Below are 14,342 nucleotides of genomic sequence, written 5' to 3'. Positions count from 1 at the left end.
TTGTACATGTGATGAATGTATAACAAAAAATAAGATGAAAAAACTAATTTCAAAAGTCAAAATGATGATCAGATTAAGATTAACACAATCAACATCTAGATGACATGAGTGAGTATAATTTTAAATTTAATTAGATTATAGAAAAACAATATAAAACCTCATGATCAGATGTATTTTACAAAATAACTGAAGGGGTTTCTTTTTGTAAGACAATTTTAATTTTTGACATCGTAAATGGTAAAACATTTCACAGACTACTGCATTTGAGTTTAAACAGTTTTAGTAAAAATAAACAAGTATAATTAATTAGTCTTATTTATTATAAATAACACAAACTTGTGAAGATTTTTACTATATGGAACATTTTATATGTCTTAAGATGAATCGATGGCGCTAGTTTTAAATTGAATTTTTTCAATAATTATTTGTAAAGATTTTCCACAATACTATATTTTAGATGTATTTGTTGTTACCCTACTTTTAGTAGTAAAAGAGTTGCTGTATTCACTATAGAACATTATATTAATTATGTAAGCATCTTAAATCTGCATTTGCCATAGTCTAGTACAAGTTTTATTTTATGTCATACTAAAGATGGGCTCTCTCTTTTTTTTGTTTAGCTTTCGGAATCACCGTAAGGTATTACTTCAGGGGATGAATGAGGATGATATGTATGAGTGTGAATGAAGTGTAGTCTTGTACAGCATCAGGTCGACCGTTCCTGAGATGTGTGGTTAATTGAGATCCGACCGCTAAAGAACACCGGTATCCACAATCTAGTATTCAAATCTGTATAAAAGTCTAGGTTCAAATCCTTTACTAGGATTTGAACCTTAGAACTCTTAACTTCAAAATCAGCAGATTTGCGATGATGAGTTAACCACTAGACCACCTCGGTAGGCTGTTAAAGATGGGCTGCTTTCCACCAACAGCACTGCTAACATGGTAAGTTAACTGTTATTTAGCAAACTCGCTGGATCCCCTCTTATAAGTAATCTGTCTTGGTTTGCATTCTGTTACATGAGTTTTCTTTGCATGACATTAAAAATTGCTAATCTGAACAGAAGGCTGAGCAAATACTTTGGACGGTGTAACAAACTTATACCAGACAGTATAAGTGGTTGAGGTGTAGTGAGGTGTAGCAAAATTTGATTGGCATATTTTAAAATGAACTTACAAAATAAAAAAATAAAAAACCACGGGCTTTGCATCTCTTCTGTATATCTTGTGCAGAAAATGTAATACAAAGTACAGTAATACAAAGGGATTCATTCACCTATGCTGATTGGTATTCGAATGGTATAGTGTGAAAAACAAAATAATTTCTATTTTTTGTTTGCAAAATATCTGTAGTTAAAAAAAAGATGCTATTCAGTTCATTAATCTACCATTGACATTATTGAGACCTGTGATTCATGGGCAGAAAACTTCAATCTGTGTTACTAGACGATAAAATTTCATCCATCTAGCATATAGAAAAAGTTAATACACTTTCTTCACCGGTCTTTGAAGATTAGAATCTATAGCCGCCCAAAGATGAAGGATTTTGTTCACAATTTGGATCTTACTAAATAAATTAACATATACAGTTAAATAAACAATTTGATTGGAGTTTTAATGGTAGTACTTTCACACTGAGGCACTACACAGTACTTTTAAAACTTTGAATTCATTTTAGAGTTGGTAATTTTTGAAACATCTTAAAGACTTCACTAAACATCTGATTGTTTTATAAAGTGTGGTGTCTTAGGAGAGGCAATGACAGTTTGAAGAGTTTTGGTGGAAAATTTTAATTACTTTATAAAAATGCAAAATACGTAGTGTAAATGATCATTTATGTATTATAACATTTATATTTTAATAAAATAGACTGTGAGGCATAATATAAACCGGTTTCTCAAAAACAGTCAACTAGCCTATTAACATACCCTTATTTGTTAATAATAGACTTGTGAAGATTTTTATTATGTGGAACATTTTATGTGTCGCAAGGTGAATCAAGTGTACTAGTTTTAAATTTAATTTTTTTTAATAGTTTTAATGATTTTGCACAAGGGATTTTTATGCAGAGAAAAAAGCACCACTACAGTTTTTCTCTCTGGCCATTTTAGGCGCAACAGATTGTGAGAAGAAAATTTTAGTTCTCCTTTTTTCAAATCTGTTTTTAATATCTCTTTTCACAAAGTTACTCGGTTTATTTTATTAATAAGTGCACCGATTCAATATTCCTACAAATAAGTTTGGGGAAGAATACTAAATGTACAAGTAGAAAGTTCTTCTCTTTTTTAGGAGATCTCTAGTTAAAAAAATAACCACCCGTTTACTAAGTTTGAAATTTCTCATAGGGTTTACTTGATTCTTTTTACAGACATAAATTGCGCTAAGAGACAAAACATTAAAATCAGAAACTCCAGCTATAGAATATCAGAACAGCATACAGGAAAAAGTAACAAGGTAAAGAATAAAAAATTATAAATTATGAGGAAATGTTTTGGTACACGTAGAATGATGGATAGAATTTGTAATGAAAAACTAAAGCGGTTGTGACATCTTAAAAAAATGTAATGTGGGAAGTTGGCTAAATAATTCAAGCAAAACAGAAAGACAAGCAACAGACGTAGAGGGGTAATTGGAGAAAGGCAGCAATGCAAAAAATTATTTCAAATATGAACAGATTAAGTAAGTACTGTGTTCCAAATTTGTTACTTGAAAAGAGAATTAAAGTTGAATAATCCAGTTTTGTTTGTGTTTTTTCCATCTAGTTTATTGGAAAAATAATACTGTTAAATTAAATTTTATTATACTATATCTCATGATGATCTAAATCCAGTTATATTTTAGCCATTTAATATTTGTTTTTTATTAGACTCAGGCTGAGTTTCCCTATAAATACCTACCATTAATTGAATCCTAACAAAAACAGTAAATTATAAACATTGAAAAAATTTTAATTTATTTAAAAAAAACCCTATCTATTTAAGCCTAACCGTTCACTAGATTTGTAGCTTGATATCATCCAGTGGATGAATTCTGTCTATAGCTGCTGAAAAATACGGTTGAAAATAGATTAGAATAAGTGTGAGATATCTGTAATAGTAAATGTTAAAATATTTAACATCGATATTTTAATATTTATTAAAACTAATCGTGCTGATCTTCAAACTTAGTTAAATAAACTGGTTTTATTTGAAACAATTTTGCAATTAAAATAACAAAACACCAGCTTTTACTATTTGCAATAATTTTTTAACTTTTTACATTTTCATTTTACTTTAAACTTCAGTTTCCATTGTAAACTTTTTTTATTTTCATTTAGATTAAAACAGAATCTGTATTAAGTGATAATTCTAGAAGAACTTTATGTATTACTGATTCTCTAAGCGATTATTTACTCTATTTTTGTTTTTTAACCTCCAGGACCACCATTAATTATTGTTTCAGAGGATGAGATGAATAACAAGTAGCGTGTGAAAATGTCATGCCTGACCGGGATTCGAACCATAGACCTCCAAATGAAAGACCAAGACACTACCATTCGCGCCATGGTGGCCGACAAAGTGATTATTTACTTAAATGAAACTAACTTTACTAATAATAGCACGAGTATGATGGTTAGTACAATCTTTATAAAATGTTATGATTATTAAACGATATTTCTCTAGACAAAAAACAATTAAATAAACTAAGTCAAGATAATCAAGTGATTTAAACAGATATAAATTCTTTCTCCAGGATGTTAAAACTCGGTCAATTTTTTAAAAAAATCATAAGATGCAATGCAGATATTTGTTGAAAACCTTATTCAACAGTTTTTTTTCCGTAGGGGGAGAAAAAGCTCTTCCGATTGCTCCCAGTGGTGGCAGTTAAAGACAGTATGTTCAACAGAGTCAACTTATCCACAGTAGACACAAAGGCCTGATAGTTATTCAACAGCTTGTAAAGCTGCTGATAAAACAATAATTTTTCAATCTGTAAAACTGTTAAAAACAGTACGACACAGTAACAAGATACATTTTGCACGAAAACCCTCAGAGAATGATGAATTTTGATCACCAGACCGAGTAGTAAAAATACTAGAGTAAAACTCAAAATGATTAGATAATTTATATTCATAGTAAACAATCTTTTAATTAATTTTTTTAATCATTTTATAATTTAATAGATAATCATATTAACTCAAACTAAAGCAGTCAGTATGAGCAGATAATATGACAAACACTACCTCCTTTCAGACATAACCACTATGTAGTAAACTCCTCCATCTGGGAAAATCTACTAGGTTGTTGGATTCCCCTGGCAACGACAAAAATTAATTTTGTATTTTGCTCTTTCCCAAAATACATGAAGTAATAATAATGAAATGCATGATTAATAATAATAATAATAATTAATAATGAACTTTGAGTTCTACATAGATTGTTTATTACTGTAATTTATTTATAAAAAATTCATAATACACAAGGAATTTTTCTTTTTTTTTTCAGAATTTTAATTAACTGGATTATAATATTTTATACAATCAATTCAGTATTTCTCTATGAAGTTTATTTATATTAATCAAAGAATTCTTTTGTAATTTGATAAAATATGCTACTGATGGTGAAGTGCAATATGTGACTGCAGAACAATGATCGCATGAGAAAAAAAAGAATGGTGTACACAAAGAAAACTTAAGAAGCACCCAAAACATTAATATTTTTTGTTATAAATCGCACTTTGTATAAATATTATAAATAAAAGTTAGAAATATAATGTATTATAATAAAGAATCTTTCAGTACGTAGAGACAAACATCTTTAGTTAAAAGTATATCTAAATAGATGTGTTCTTAGTTGAGGTAGGTGGAATATATTGGCCGGTTCATCAACATGACCATGATTGTTCGCATGTGACCAATGGATATTTTGCTGTAAAATGTTACAGGATATAACGGCTTTAGGCCACGTATGAGCCTGTCTAGGTCTTCCATTTGTAGGCAGGCTGCAGAGGCACCTGCTAAGGAGGATGGTCCAATTGGAATTCAGGAGTCAGCGCCTGGGGAAGAAGATGGTAGATTTTATGGGGTATGGATCTGACACTGAGATGTTGAAGGCAGTCAGGGTGGTTGATAAAGAAGTCAGGAAAGTGACCCTGCTTGTAAAAGAGAACACCAAAACTAAGAAGAAGATTCAAGACATTGTCCTGAAGCTCCAGAAGAGTGTCAGTATCGAGAGAGTCAACGAGGAGGAACTAGTTGTCCTGTGCAAGAGATTCTGGTAGGAGGAGTGGTTTACTCGCATGAGTGAACCCGATACCACCAGTACTCTGGGGAGTGATGCGGTCCATGTGTTGGATGTTAATGGAAATAGTAGCGAGTACTCTAAGGTGGTGTTTGGTACCTGAAGGTACTTAGACAGTTAGAATATGAAGGTAAGCTGAGAGCAAATCTGGTTCTAGCAGAGAATACCAGTCCTGAGTTATTGCTTGGTGATGGGATCGAAATGAATGAGCGACGTAGTTTCATCGTGGTAGTAGATTCCACTAAGAGGGAAGACTCCGAAAAGCTTCAGTGTTATTGAGCATTGCTTAAGATTAACGAGGTGACAAAGCTTGACTTGGCAATAGTAATGCGACGGGTAAGTGACTTCGGAAGGTTATGGAGTATGTCGCAAGGAGGGCCAATCGGAGGTACTCTTTCCGGCTGATGGCGGATAGTGCTGCTAAGCAAACAGCCATGGGTGGAGACAAGGGTAGTGTTCAATGAGTGGATATGGTGCCAACCCAAAGTAGGAGTAGTGGTCAGAGCAGAGGGTCGTTCTTATGCAGTGGCCGTTGCGGGGCTTTGCTGGACAAACACAGAGTTAAAATCTGATAGATCTGCCGTAGGGTCTCCCGTAGATCATCGGAGGAGCGCTGCTTTCGTGTTGGTCGACCACCGTAAGCAGTGTTATAACTGTGCATGGGAGGGGCACCTGAGTAGGGATTGCAGTGAAGTTCAAGTAGCTTCACTGCAATCCCAAGTATCTCAAGTAGCTCTGGAAGGTACAGTGCCACTGTTTAACTGGGATGAAGTGGGAAGAGGGCTTTCCCCTATGCCAGTATTGTGGGGTCATTCACTACTCAGAACATGTTATGCTAGGGTGTCGCACACCCAGTAGTGGATGAGTTTGGGGAGTTAAGGGTCGGGAATGTAGTTCCTAAGATGCTTGCCTTGGAGGTAGCGAGGCGGGGTAAAACTGCCATTGTTGAGGTTATTGTGTGTGGAAGAGAGGCACAGGATGGCAAGTAGGAGTACCTTGCATGGGTCATAGTTGATGTAGTGCTCTTTTTTGGTTGGGGTTTGTGTTTTATTGTTGTGTATTTCATTATTATTCATAGTATTGTATATGTGTAGTCGGCCGAGATTAGTTTCTGTATGTATTAAGTGTATTGATTTTTATGTATATACATGATATTGCATCTTTGGTATTTATGCATGTATTTTGTGTATTTTATTAATCATGTTTGCATGTATTATGTAGGTGAGTACTCAGGTTGGGGCTTATGTGTTGTATTGTTAAGAATTTTATTGTTTTATTTTTGTATATTATGTGTTTGTCATAGTAGTTTTCAGTATATTATGTACAATTCTCTAAAAAGGTATTTTCGGTCTTTATATGTAAGAAATTACTTTCAGGAGTATGTTAAGTAGTCTACGCACGCGCGCGCGCGCACACACACACACACACACACACACACACACACACACACACATATATATATATATATATATATTGTGGAGTGTAAGATTATTTCAGTGTATGAAATTGCACTGAGCAACTAATTGCAATTATGTGGCCGATAATGTCAGTATGACCGTTTTGCGTAGGTGGCGACCTCTCACTGGGTGGGGACTGACTAATGCTTCAAAAGTGGGTCTGGTCCTCGATCAGTACAATTTCAAAGAGAAAACAGAAAATAGATCTGTATTACTTTCAAAATCATAAAATCATTAGTTTGGAGCATCTGTGTAAACGGTTAAAACTGTGAATAATAAATACTCTTGTTTATATAACTATCATATAAGTCTTCTTGAAAAAAGCATTTTTGAATAAAAAATTTGGTGATAAGATTAATGTTTTAAAGGGTTGAAAAACACCTGAAATTTATTACCACCTTATTAAGTAATACAGTAATTAATCGTGCAAATTTTTACAAGGGAATTTAACAGTTCAAAAGTGGCCAAAATTTTAATAAAAATATTTACAGTTAAAATTGGCTGAAAGTTTCAAAATAAATTGATTTGATAATTAACATGGGGGAGATGGATGATCGATCAAAGTTTCAGTTATAATTGCGGAATCGTAGATCGATGAAATTATTCAAGGAGACAGAAAAATTATAGAAAAATGTTTTAATGGAATTAATAAAGATAAACCGCATAAGAATGTTCCTCTGCTCTAACCACTAGAGTCCTATTTTGGGTTGGGAACATATCCATTTGTTGAACACTACCCTTGTCTCCACCTGTAGCTGTTTGCTTAGCAGCTCTATCTGCCACCAGCCAGAAAGAGTACCTCTGATCAGCTCTCCTTGCGACATACTTGGCAACCTTCTGAGAAGGCATTTATTTACCCACTGCATTATCAACCGCATTGATTGCCAAGTCACGGTTTGTTACTAAGTTAATCTTAAGCGATGCTCGATAACACTTAAGCTTTGCAGTCTTTTCCCTTAGTGGAATCTACTACCACGACAACGCTACACCACTCATTCATCTCCATCCCTTCACCAAGCAATACCTAAGACCTGGTATTCTCTGCTAGAACCAGACTTGTTCTCAGCTTAGCTTCAGACTCTATCTAACCGTCTCATTACCGTGCAGGCATCAAACACCCCCTTGGAGTTGATGTTTAGAAAAAAATGGATCGAAAGAATAATTTTCATTTGATCGTACAATAAAATGCAAAAATTCATTCAAATGTACATTGAACTACCACTGTAATTTGATTTGATTTGAACATGAGTGAATTTGAATACAGCTTACCAATAGAATTAAATAAACCAGATTTCACCTATGGAGGGAAATAAAACATTATCCGATCGACAGAGGTTTATTTATGTATTAATTCTATAATAAAGAGAAGGAAAAATAGTCAAGATAGTATGAGCTAGATTAAAAACTTAAAGAACTACACCTTCAGAATTTTTAACTAAGTATAAATTGGTGATAGCAAGACATCCTGGTGCTTCGTTGCTGTTGGTAGGCTTAACGAAGATAATCTGCTGAAGACGACATTGACTGGCGAACTATCATGGTGAGAAATGACTGCCTTGGTAGAGGGTATCCTCAAAACCAAGATGGCACAGCAATTATTGCACAAGGGATAGCCTTCATGTGACGGATGTTGAGGGGACTGCCTGTACAAGGAGGTGGTTGGGGGCTCCCTTGGGGTCGTCACTACTGTCAAAGTGTGCAGGACTCTCCAACCCATCGGCTTGGGGCCGACAATGACCTGATCTATAGTGTTGCTGACATTGGATGTAGACAGCGACCTCTTCCTCTTATTGTGGTGTAGGTAGAACCCCGGACCCCTACTAGACCGGTTGCTCCACAAGTGAATAGATGTAGAGAGGAAGAAGTTCCACTGTGAACAGAGGCTACATTATCGTGGATAATGTGTTCTGCCAAAGCATGCATGGTGGGCACGATAGGGATAGCCAACGCATGGAGGTAGTATGGAGCCATTGGGTCGCTGCCACTGGTGATATGTGTAAGACTCCCAACACCGCCCTGTGTGTATAAACTGGCAGTCAAGAGGTTTTCTTTTTGAAATTTATAAAAGAAGTTTTATATATATTTGTGAAATCCATCTCCTAGCCTATTATAATTATTAGTAGAGATTTCCAAATTAAATTATGGAATGTAAATTACATCCAGGAATAGACACTGATTCTTACCACAATATAGTTGTGTCTAAATGTAAGGCGAAGTACAGAAAACAAAGAAAAAATGGGATATTAAAGACCATAAAAACAATGATATGAAAAATATTGGGACAAACATAAGGACATAACCGTTACAAAAAAGAAGATTTTACAAAAAATTAAAAAATTAAATTAAGATGAAATAATTTTAATCAAGAAAGCGACGACTTTAAATAGAAGAAATATGTCTAAACAAATATTACATATCTTACATTCATGTTTGAAATTTTTTCCACTTAACTTTAGTAACATAACTGAGAAGCACAATGAACACTTTTCTTAGGAGGTGTCAGAGATGGAAACATACTTTCAGGGAAAATGGTGTCTAAAGATGCTTGCCGATTACTGCTGGGGAATGAAAAGGGTTGTTCCTGAGGATGATTCAGAAGAAAACTAAAGAAAAACAGATATTAGGTAAGGTAATATGATACTTTAGGCTGTATAATTCATTAATCAGGTTTTCTTTAAATTTGCGTTACTAAATACCCTAGCCTTCGATTTAATTTTGGTTTGCAGATATGAAATCCCACAAACAGTACTATTGACCTTATTAAATGCATATAATTGGAATAATTTTTTTTTTAGAATGGTGGAAATCAGCAGGTTGTTTATTATTTTAGTTGTGCAGACTTCAAATAAATAAAATTTTTGTTAAAATTGAACATAATTGTTTTTTTTTTTAAATTTTATTTGAATTTTTTGATTGTTTATTTTATATAACCACTAGAAGAGAGGGGTGTATGTATTAAAATGATTTATAGAAGTAAATTTGATGTAAAATCAAGATTGTAACACTTTCATTGAATGCTAGGAGAGAAATTATTTGAATTGCACAAAAAACAACAGTATTAAAACCATTTTTCTATAGTGTAATTCATAGTAATATTTTTTAACAATACATAATGGTGAAGAGAACAATTTTTTTTTTTTTTATGAGGAAGAGTAAATATAATTCTCTGTTTATTTAAACCAAATGTACAACTTTTTTTTGTAATGTTTAAATAATCAACACAAAATAAATAATGAGTTAAGGTGAACGATATCTATTATTAAATTTCACAATATTAAGATATAATTTATTCTGATAAAAAATGATTAACTTTTGTCGCTCTTATGCTAAGGGGTTTAATATACTTTTCTTTTTTTTTATTTACAGCTGTGTTTGCCATGATTTCAGCTTTTGTTGTTCATTAACTTTACAGAGGAATTTGAAATGATGAGAATGAAATTTTCACCAGATTACAGTTAAATTATTTAATATTTTATATGTTCTCGTACAAGACAAGTGCACCGTCCTACGATCATAAGTAAGTACAATATTACTTACATTTAGTAGGGAAAAAAAATGTTTTATTTTTCAGTAAAATCTGTTAATAGCATTAAAGCTTTCTTTGAAACCCTTCTCGATCTTGGTGATCTGTTAAAAATAAGTAAGTAGTCTCTTCATGTTTTATGTAAAATAGTTGTACACTAAAAACATTATTCTTATTAGTGCAAATCTTTTTTTCTGCCCGGCATTATGAAGAGATGTCCAAGATTGCCATCAGTTTTAGTGGAAATTCTTGTTAGATTTAAAGTTCTTTTTCATCTTTATCTTAATTGAAATCGTGCAGCTATGTACGACTAAATGTTTATATAATAATTATGAATATGTAGTTTTCAAGATTCCTAAAGAATCTCTTCAAACTTCAAATAAATTGAAACGATAAATATGCACAAAAGAACAAGTATAATGTATTGTATCTCAAATTAACTAGTATTTATTTCTGGTTTGTGAAATATAACTTTTCAAATAGAAGATTTTTTGTTATGACGTACCATAATTTATTTTCACCTGCCTGATGGCGTGGCTTAGACCCGGTCTAAATTAACCCTCCCATTGCCAAGCTTTTCGACACCTTTATTTTACCAAGCAGAGTATTTTGACTACCCCAGTACTACTTTGTGATTTAGTATAATATTTGTTTTTAGATTCTGTTATTTTCAACGAATAGCTTTATTTAGTTTTGAAATACAGTTTTTCAAATAATTAAAAGTATTAAAAACTGAACGTAGAAGCAAAGTACAATAAATTTTATATCATTCACAAGTGAAATTCAATAATGGACACCTGTAAAATTAAAAATGTATACGTTTTGGCTGTCATTGCAGTAAACTAGTGCTTTGCCTCAAAATAAGAAATATCATTTTTGAACTGTTCATTCAGGAACATTTTTGCATAACATGCACTTCACAATAACAGTTTCTTCTTTGTTTCTTCTTTCAAAGAAGAAACAAGTTTCTTTTACAAGTTTACAAGTTTCTATTCTTTTACAAGTTTCTATTACAAACAAGTTTCTTGCATATTAAAAAACAGATTTGTGTTTTACTACCTTCATTTCTCTTGCAATCTTGACAGCACTGTGATGGTAACTTGGAACATGGTTGGATTACTGCTGTCGGAGTTTCAGTACCACATGCTTTCAGTGCGTCTTTTACTTCCTTATTAAGACTGTTGATATTTCTAGCTCTTGCTCCATGTTGCCTTTCCCAAGAACAAATGCCAGCTCAGTCATGAAAAGTTTCCATCGGCTCCGATTATTCTCCTGCCACTCAGGAAATGTTTGTGTGTAAAGAATTTATGCATTCAGTGCTGCAATATCTACCATCTCCATGAAAAGTGGCCACCCCCTGGTTCCTCTAACACAGCTGTATTCTCTTGTCATTTTTTCTCCATTATCTACGGCACCTTTAGTTTTGTTGTAATGGAGTATTATTTCAGATTTATATTCACTTCCTTCACCCCTCACTTGCCTCTCATGATGCTGAGCAGAGAGTAAGATTACCGACTTACCCCTTTTTGGAACACGGAAAACTAGTCATTTGTGAAACCAAACATTGAAGAATGAACATCTTTCTGGGCAAAAATTCCTTCAGAATCTCTTTCTTATCGAAATACAGGGTACCAACCAGTGTCATGTTTTGTTTTAATAGTTCAGCAGCCAAGGGACAACCGGTGAAGACATTATCAGTTGTCATTTTTAGCATTTCACACTAAGTAGGGAAGTAGTCTCACAACCCCACCAATATATCCTGTCAATAATAACTATGAAAACCAAAAAAAATGGGTCAGTCATGAATGTGAATACAATTTCAATCATTTAAGGAGAAAGTCATGAAACCACAAGTATATATCTCTTCACATAAAATTATTATAAGGAAAAAATCAACCTGGGTTAGTTAGAATACCTTGCTTGGTAATGTGAGTGTTAATGAAGTTTCTTTTGCAGTACTACTTTAACAGTATAAAAAATCAAATATTAAAATGATTTTTCATAATTCTGAACAAAAAAATGAAAGTAACATAGTATTTCTATTTTAATTAGAAGTCATTATTAGTTGTAACAAACAAGTAAACTCAATTGCGCGTATTATATTTAATAGTGTAATAATCACTTACAAAACAAGTAAGAATTTTTTCTGAATCCTTTCAAATTTTAGTTGTTTTATTCCATTTTATATTAGCCCTCTTTTTCATTTTTTGTAACATTAGTTTCATTTCCAGTTTTATATACTGAAACTAAGAAACCTAAAAATTCTGTAGAGTTTTAGGTAGATTTCATAAGAAGTTACCTATTGTAATGGATACCATGATTTGACTTCTGGAAAATTTTGACAAATCTTTGTGTTTCACATCCCTCAGACCCCAAAACCATCAGATCAATATATATATATATATATCACTTTCTTGTGGACATGATAACTGCCGTAATCACTTTCATATTATATATAAAATATAATGACCTAAAATCTTGGTCGAATTCATTAATGGGTAAAATCAGATCATGCGGAGAAACTTTTTTTAAAAAACAAAATATTCCTATAACTTTCTTATTTAATAAAATATCGAATTCATTTGAAGTCCCTAGTATTCTTGGATAAGGGCCTAAGACTTATCTATGTAAAAAATTTTGATATTACTAACCATCAGCCTAAGGGATGGAAAAAATTAGGTTTCAAAGACAAAAAAAATCATACCTTCCTTAATGGGCACAGTATCAAATAAGTTTAAAGTTGTCGTTAGTCCTCTAAACATTACCTTAAAACCTTTGTCTGAAACAATTTTTGATATGACCAACCCTTACAGCAAGGGATGACTATGATTTGTTTGTTTATGTCAATGGTATAAAAGGCACAATTCTGTTCATACATTTTGTAAATTAAGCACAGTAAACGATATTTGCTCATTAAAGCACAATAATTTTTTGATTTATTAATAACTGGAAAATAACCGATGTGTTTTTTTGTTGCAAAACCCAGAAATACATATATATGACAAATATCAGTACACAGGATCAAAATACTGTTTAGATTTTTATCTGAAACCGATCAGAATAGATTACGTAATTGTAAATTTCTATCTTTGAATTCATCGTTCAAAGTACTTTTAGAACTTTTATTCTGTTAATCCATATATCGATTACATTTATTGTAATTTTCCTTATATTATACAAGCCTTTTTTAATATTTTATCAAAAATGTATTCATAATCGATCGTTAGAATCGAAGTACGCGTAATATACTCGTGCTTGTTGTAATGAACCACCGTGACACCTAATGTATTTTTTTCACTCCATTCTTTCTATATTCTCCTGAAGACGGGTGTAACAGGTGAAAACCTTTCGATATATTTTATTGATACGAGATTGTAGATTGCTGTTATTATTATATAATTTTTATTTCTTTTTGCAGGGAAAAAGGATGGATATCAGATGTGGAAGAAATTTATAAATCATAAAGATTTATTATAATTAAAATTGTAATATTATCGTAATGTATAAGTTGTTTTTACTATGTTATAAGCCTGTAATTTAATAATGTATCGTAGACATAAATATTGTTAGGCTGTTCTTATCAAGGTTTTGCCACGGTTTCCCTTGATACAAGAGGGCAAATGCCGGAACAGTTCATTTAGTTTTCCGTGGTATTTAATCTTTGATATCCTTATTCTCAGCTAAAATAATAAAAATAAATATTTATTTATAATTTTATTTTTTGTATTTTTTTTTTCATTACCTGCTTAATGCCGAATTTATGTGACCCCATTAACCAGTAAAAGTTGAAATTTAGCTCAAATACTTTTTACTTCCTTTACTTCGTACAAGGAAGTAAAACGGATTAATTTTCTATCGGCTAGATGGCGCTCTGCGGTATTACAGCAACCGTGTCCGTGCTGCATTTTTCGAAACAAGCGGAGTGGAAGAGGAGGGCTGATGGCACGGCACCAAGGAGTCTAAACCCTATTAGATCTCTTTTCAGGAGGGCATGTAAAAATCATTCGGAGAAAATCCGCGACATCAGCTATCTACAGGAGAGGGTTGTTGCAGTGCGACGGTAGCATACATTACACTCGACAT

General features: G+C 32.6%; 1 long non-coding RNA gene across 1 annotated transcript; it reads left to right on the top strand.

Moving 5' to 3' along the window:
• The first annotated feature begins 9,160 nt into the window (after positions 1 to 9,160).
• LOC142325491 (uncharacterized) lies at positions 9,161 to 13,903 on the top strand. Its single transcript, XR_012756548.1, has 3 exons — positions 9,161 to 9,360; positions 10,103 to 10,253; positions 13,678 to 13,903. It is a non-coding gene; the product is annotated as an uncharacterized LOC142325491 (long non-coding RNA).
• Positions 13,904 to 14,342: the final 439 nt, after the last annotated feature.

Source organism: Lycorma delicatula, chromosome 5, assembly GCF_047948215.1.
Source record: "Lycorma delicatula isolate Av1 chromosome 5, ASM4794821v1, whole genome shotgun sequence".
NCBI lineage: Eukaryota > Metazoa > Arthropoda > Insecta > Hemiptera > Fulgoridae > Lycorma > Lycorma delicatula.
Note: the sequence above shows the minus strand (reverse complement) of the source record. Positions and strands in the feature narration are given on the sequence as shown.